We start from the raw sequence: 6448 nt of genomic DNA, 5'->3' as shown, positions 1-6448 counted from the left end.
GAAGCCGGAAACAGATCAACCTTCCAGCTGATTTTTCATTCCCAACTTCCAATTGGGTCATTAGGGCCGTTTTTTCGCACTCCCCAGCCTCCAGAGGCTTTCTTGAAGCCTGAGGAGGGTAAAACAGCCTGCCCTGGTCCTCCGGAAGGGCAAAAAACCAGCTGTCTGGCATATGCATGCATGCTGGAGCCAAATATGGCTCCACGTGCCACTTGTGGCACATGGGCCATAGGTTTTCCATCACGGTCATATAATAAAGGCTTGCATTGCCCATTCATTCCACAAGTTGCAGTCTGTCTCACTCTGTTTCAAAATGTGACACCTGCACCCTTTTGCTTAACCCACCATTTCCTTGTACCCATTCGATCAGATCAACGAGTATAAATGTTTTACAAGGAAGACATTTCTGATGCATTCCAAAACTTGCTGTAACTTCGCTTGATGAGGAATGGCTTAGTACTGGTTTAGTCACGTTTCAGGTTAAGATTATCGTGCCCTCCAAAATGGAACTTAGTTTGAAATAGGTTCAGGCATTGCAACAGGTTCAAGAGAACGTTGCAACACCTTCTCTTTTAATATTTTTTCAGGAAACTCTCTTCAGTTGGACTGTTTAGTAAATCTATCTTGCTAAGCACACAGCCACCCTGTCTGGCTTTCCTAACCCTCATCTGAGAACTCAATAAAATGGAAAGTGAGTAACGATAAGATGCTTCCTTATCTGCAAAAGCAGTTTATAACAAAAAGGCAGAAGAGGTTGGGCAGATAGCTCAAGGCAGGGGTCAACAACCTGCGGCTTCGGAGCCGCATGTGGATCTTTCGTCCCTCTGCTGTGGCTCCCTGTCGCCGGTCGGCTCCTCAGTTGATAGGGCTTTTGGTTAGGACGGGTAGAGGAAAAAGGACGCCGTGCTAGGAGGAGACTCTTATGGTAGGAGAACCGGACTTCAAATCAGCTTCTGAATTAAACAGGGGGCTTCCAGTTAGGACCTTTGTGGCTCAAGTGTTGGTTGCCGACCCCTGGCCCGGCCCCAGGGGAACAATGATTGTTAATGAGCAGAGGGTTACTTCTAAGATAGGTGCTGTAAAATATTTAAGATTACATCATTGGGTTCAGTTCTGTTCCCTGCCAGCAATGTTCACATCCAGAGGCATTTTAAGTGTTGTGATTAGATCGTTAAGTTTTATCTGTTAACAAATACGCTTCTGGCTCTCCTGATCTCAATCTGTGCATAATTGTGCATAGGAATCTCCCATGTACTTTTGGAAGACTCATTGCAGGGTTTTACTCATTGTTTTAAGATTAAGAAACCAGGAGACAGTGAGTTCTAGTCCCACCTTAGGCATGAAAACTGGCCAGGTGACTTTGGGCCAGTCACCGTCACAGGATGATTGTTGTTATGGAAGAAAATAGGAGGAAGGGAGGTTTATTTATAAAAATAATATTTTTTTAACCAGGTTTCTTGTAAGGTTATTACATCAAATCTCGGGAGAAAGCTCATTAGTCTGCTATAAAAATAATAAAGGCAAGATGAAAAACTAAGAAATAAAAACATTCCTGGTGTGTTGATTAGCTTCTCAAACAAGAAATACATTTGGTAGAATACGGATATAGGTTTTTTGCCGTGTGCTTTTATTATGCCCTTAGATATTGGTATATACACACATATATATATATGTGTATATATGTGGGAGGGAATAAGACAAAGGATTAAAAGTTGCTTAAATTGGAGATACGTAACACATTCAGGTTTTGTTAACAGTGCGCATGCCCTTTATTTCTGACTATATTCTCTCTCATCCTAGAGAAGCTCTTCCATGAAGCCACTTGAGGATCTCAAGGGATAAAGGGAGTGAAGTCTTAAAGCTTCTATTAAAAAACCCGAAGAAACATCTGAATTATTTCAGAGTGACAAAAAGAGATGGGAACCTGGACTTTCAAAGACCATCTGTGAACTTGGAACCTAGGACCGAGCAGTTCTGAAAAGGAGCCCAAGACGGCCCAAAACTACCTGTTAGAAACCCTCCTAAGATCCCTTCCATCAGCGTTCCAGCGAAGTGAAATTTCTCATCCCACCCTCCTAACTGGCTTTTCTGGTCCAATCACTTTCTGATTCCCTTTGAAAAGGCAAGGAAGCCCAGCGGATGGACCGGAGGCTGTGAAGCTCCAGCCCCTTGGGGAGATGACTCAACGGTCCCCATTTGCATACTAAGGCTGGACAGCTCCTAGGCCTTATCTTCTGTGGTTATAAAGGAACGCTTTCGGAATCCCTTTCTGATACTTTTATCAGGCCAACCCCGGAGACGCCTTCCCACAGCTCTGCCAATCTCCAGCGGGCACAAGATACACCAGGCAAAAAGAATAGAGGTATTTTGTTCTCTTTCCTGGGCATTTATTGTGTGGCCCTGCTGTTGGTGCCCGAAACAAGTTTATAATTGCTATATACCTGGAGCGAAACGTGTCTTAATTGTAGTGTATGAGTGTATCGCTTCAGGATACAGGATATATATATATATATATATATATATATATATATATATATATATATATATATATATATATATATATATATATATATATATATATATATAGTGTCACAACCCCTGGTAAGCCCCAATTATGGGAGGAAGCTAACTACTTCCATCATCTGTCAATCTTTACTGTTGCCTTTGTTATATTTGTGTTTTATTTGTGCTGATAAATAACTCTTGTGACGAGCCGATTGACAGATGATGGAAGCAGTTAGCTTCCTCCCATAATTGGGGCTTACCAGGGGTTGTGACACTAAATATATACCTTCTTCCCTGGCTTCAGCTGATAAGGAGGAGACCTGTGGCTCAATGGCTAAGACGTTTGCCTAAGATGCAATACAGCACATGTTCGAATCCCAGTAAGGGTATGGCTAGCTGATGAGAGCTAAATAGCTTGAAATAGATCTATACTAGTCTCCCTTTATTTATTTATCAGCACAAATAAAACATATATATATATATGTACATACACATACATACATACATACATATATATATACATACATACATACATATATATATATATATATATGTATATATACATATATATATATATATATATATATATATATATATATATATATGTATGTATGTATGTATGTTTTATTTGTGCTGATAAATAAATAAAGGGAGACTAGTATAGATCTATACATATATATATAATTTGTAGTCAACAGTGATGATAGATAGATAGATAGATAGATAGATAGATAGATAGATAGATAGATAGATAGATAGATAGATAGATATCACTGTTGACTACAATTAAGGATAGATCCAGCGGAAGCTGAATGAGTGAAATGAATCAAGAGGCTTGGAATGAGTAACTATGAGATGGATCTTGGAGTCCTAGTGGACAACCGTTTAAATAGGAGCCAGCCGTGTGCAGCAGCTGCCGAAAAAGCCAACACAGTTCTAGGCTGCATCAACAGAGGGATAGAATCAAGATCACGTGACATGTGCATCACGTCACGAGTTAGCGATGCTTTGATTTCACCTCACTGAGTAGGTGGGATTTTTACGATCTCCCCACGAAGGGTTTTTCCTGTTAGCTAGTGAATTTTGGTGGGCGGCTCAGACATGCATCCTCCGACAGGATTTCATTACATCAGAAGTCATAGTGTTGAATAATGAGTGAAGAACCTGCCTTTGAATCACTGTGTTTTCTGCAACGTGGTGTTGGAAATGCAAAGATGATTCAGTAGCTACTTGTCCTGGGCCACATGATATCATCAGTTCAGATAATAAGTGTGTGGCTTTTTTACCTGGTGATGACATTGGTATAACTCAATTGCTTGCATCATATAACAGTTACGTAACTCTTTTTTTGCCTGGAATTCGGCTTAACTTTTCTACTGAGTAAAAACAGAAATGTAAATAGCTTCTGATTATCAGAAGTCAAATGGGAAGAGGCACCGTGTTTCACCGAAAAAAAGACAGAATCTTATTTTCTTTTGACCCCCAAAATAAGCGCTTGGCCTTATTTTCGGGGAGGTCTTATTATTTTTGAGGTGCAGGAGGTGGCGAGCGTGGTCACCTCAAGGTGGGCTGCTGTGCTGCAATATTTTCAGGGAGGGCTTATTTTAGCACAATGCGCTCAAAAGCCCAATTGGGTTTATTATCCGGGGAAATCTTATTTTCAGGGGAACAGGGTAGAGCAGGAGCAGAAGTCTGAATTTTTTATAACACCGAAAAGGTGAGCATTTCTGAGAGGGGAAGCCCAAAAGCAGGGGTGAAATTCAGCAGGTTCTGACAGGTTCTGGAGAACCGGTAGCGGAAATTTTGAATAGTTTGGAGAACGAAGAACCAGCAAATACCACCTCTGTCTGGCCCTAGAGTGGGGAGGGAATGGGGATTTTGCATTATCCTTCCTTTGGAGTGGGGAGGGAATGGGGATTTTGCACTATCCTTCCTTTGGAGTGGGGAGGGAATGTGGATTTTGCACTATCCTTCCTTTGGAGTGGGGAGGGAATGGGGATTTTGCAGTATCCTTCCCCTGGAGTGGGATGGGAATGGGAATTTTGCATTATCCTTCCTTTGGAGTGGGGAGGGAATGGGGATTTTGCGGTATCCTTCCCCTGGAGTGGGATGGGAATGGGGATTTTGCACTATCCTTCCCTGGCCATGCCCAGAGAATCAGTAGTAAAAATTTTTTGAATTTCACCACTACCCAAAAGGAGAACCATAGTGAAATCCGAGTTTGGAATTAGGATGCCGACTTGGTGTGAATTCAAGTAACTTCTCTGCCGTTCAAAATTATGTCCCAGGACTCTTACAAAGACACACTCTTCTTGTGTATATTGCTCACACACACACACCCAAGACAAATATAGCAACTGATTATTTGATTGCAGTGATTTTCTCTGCAAGGAATTAATTGTAATTCTGCTCACTCACAAAACCAAGAAAAAAAGCTTCTTCTTTTTGTTCAGTTTTGCTTTGCTGGCTGTCAGCATAGAAAGAATGATAACTGCAAATGGAAACGGGATGAATTTAGGAACTGCCGTCCAGATATAGACGTTTCTGCAAAACCACATCCAAAAATGCATTTCCTTACAGACACATCTGTAAAAGGCAGATGCTTCTCCTGTTCTTGTCCTTATAACAGTGATGGCAAACCTTTTAGAGAGCGAGTGCCCAAACAGCAACCCAAAACCCACTTATTTAGCAAAGTGTCACACGGCAATTTAACCTGAATAATGAGATTTTACTACCTAAAATAATGATAAACAAGGCAGAGTCCAGCTAATTGTTCTAAGAAAAACGTGATAAATGCACCTTTGTGCCCCTTCATTTTCCCCCTGCTTTTGAAATATCACGTTTAGCAACAATAAAAAGGAAAAACTTTTGTAATATCATTTCTCTTTTTCCATCCCTCTCTCTTTCTTCTCCCTCTTTTATTCTCTCTCTCTTTTTTCCTTCCTCTCTTTCTCTTTCCTTCCTTCTCTCTCTCTTTCCATCCCTCTCTCTTTCTTTCTCTCTTTCTCTTTCTCCTTCTCTCTTTCCCTCCCTCTCTTTCTTTCTCCCTCTCTCTCTTTCCCTCCCTCTCTTTCTTTCTCCCTCTCTTTCCCTCTCTCTTTCTCTCCCTCTCTCTTTCTCTCTCTCTTTCCCTCCATCTCTTTCTTTCTTTCCCTCTCTCTTTCCATCCCTCTCTTTCTTTCCCCCTATCTCTTTCTCCCTCTCTTTTCCTCCCTCTCTTTCTTTTTCCCTCTCCCTCCTTCTCTTTCTCCCTCTCTTTCCCTCCATCTCTTTCTTTCCCCCACTCTCTTTCTCCCTCTCTTTCTTTCTCCCTCTCCCTCCTTCTCTTTCTCCCTCTCTTTCCCTCCCTCTCTTTCTTTCCCCCTCTCTCTTTCTCTCTCTCACTTCCCTTCCCCCCCTCTCTCTCCCCCCTGTGGAAGAAATACAATGGAACTGTGCTCGGGCAACAGCATGCATGCTCACAGAGGGGGCAGATTTTTAGAACAATCCCCTGAAAATCTTTCGTCCTACAAGTCTGAAACTCCCAAATTTGTCCTGACGTGAAACATTTTTTGTGGAAGACCTTGAAAATATGTACCTGAATATTGTTCCTCATTCTGCTTAATCTAGCATCTGGTACGCATTCGGCTTTCTTTGGTCGCAACCAGCAGAGAGCAGTATCTTATAAAGACTTCGCTCCGGTTATTTTTTTTTTAGTTGTTGTCAGGATTCCTCCGAAATAGATGTCTCATCTTTGTAGCTCAGCTGTCACTGCTTAAAAAAAAAGCTGTATTAAAATGATAATTAAAAACAAACAAATCTTGCCTCACCCGATTTTAGCATTGGATCCCAGAGTGAAGAAACAGCTGTTCTCTCCAGACTGCCTGCTATATTCCCTTTGTAGATTAGACAAGTCTTTCAAAATAAAAATAAAATAAAATTCTACCCAGCCCACCCACTCGTG

This window comes from Thamnophis elegans, chromosome 15 (assembly GCF_009769535.1).
Source record: "Thamnophis elegans isolate rThaEle1 chromosome 15, rThaEle1.pri, whole genome shotgun sequence".
Taxonomy (NCBI): domain Eukaryota; kingdom Metazoa; phylum Chordata; class Lepidosauria; order Squamata; family Colubridae; genus Thamnophis; species Thamnophis elegans.
Note: the sequence above shows the minus strand (reverse complement) of the source record.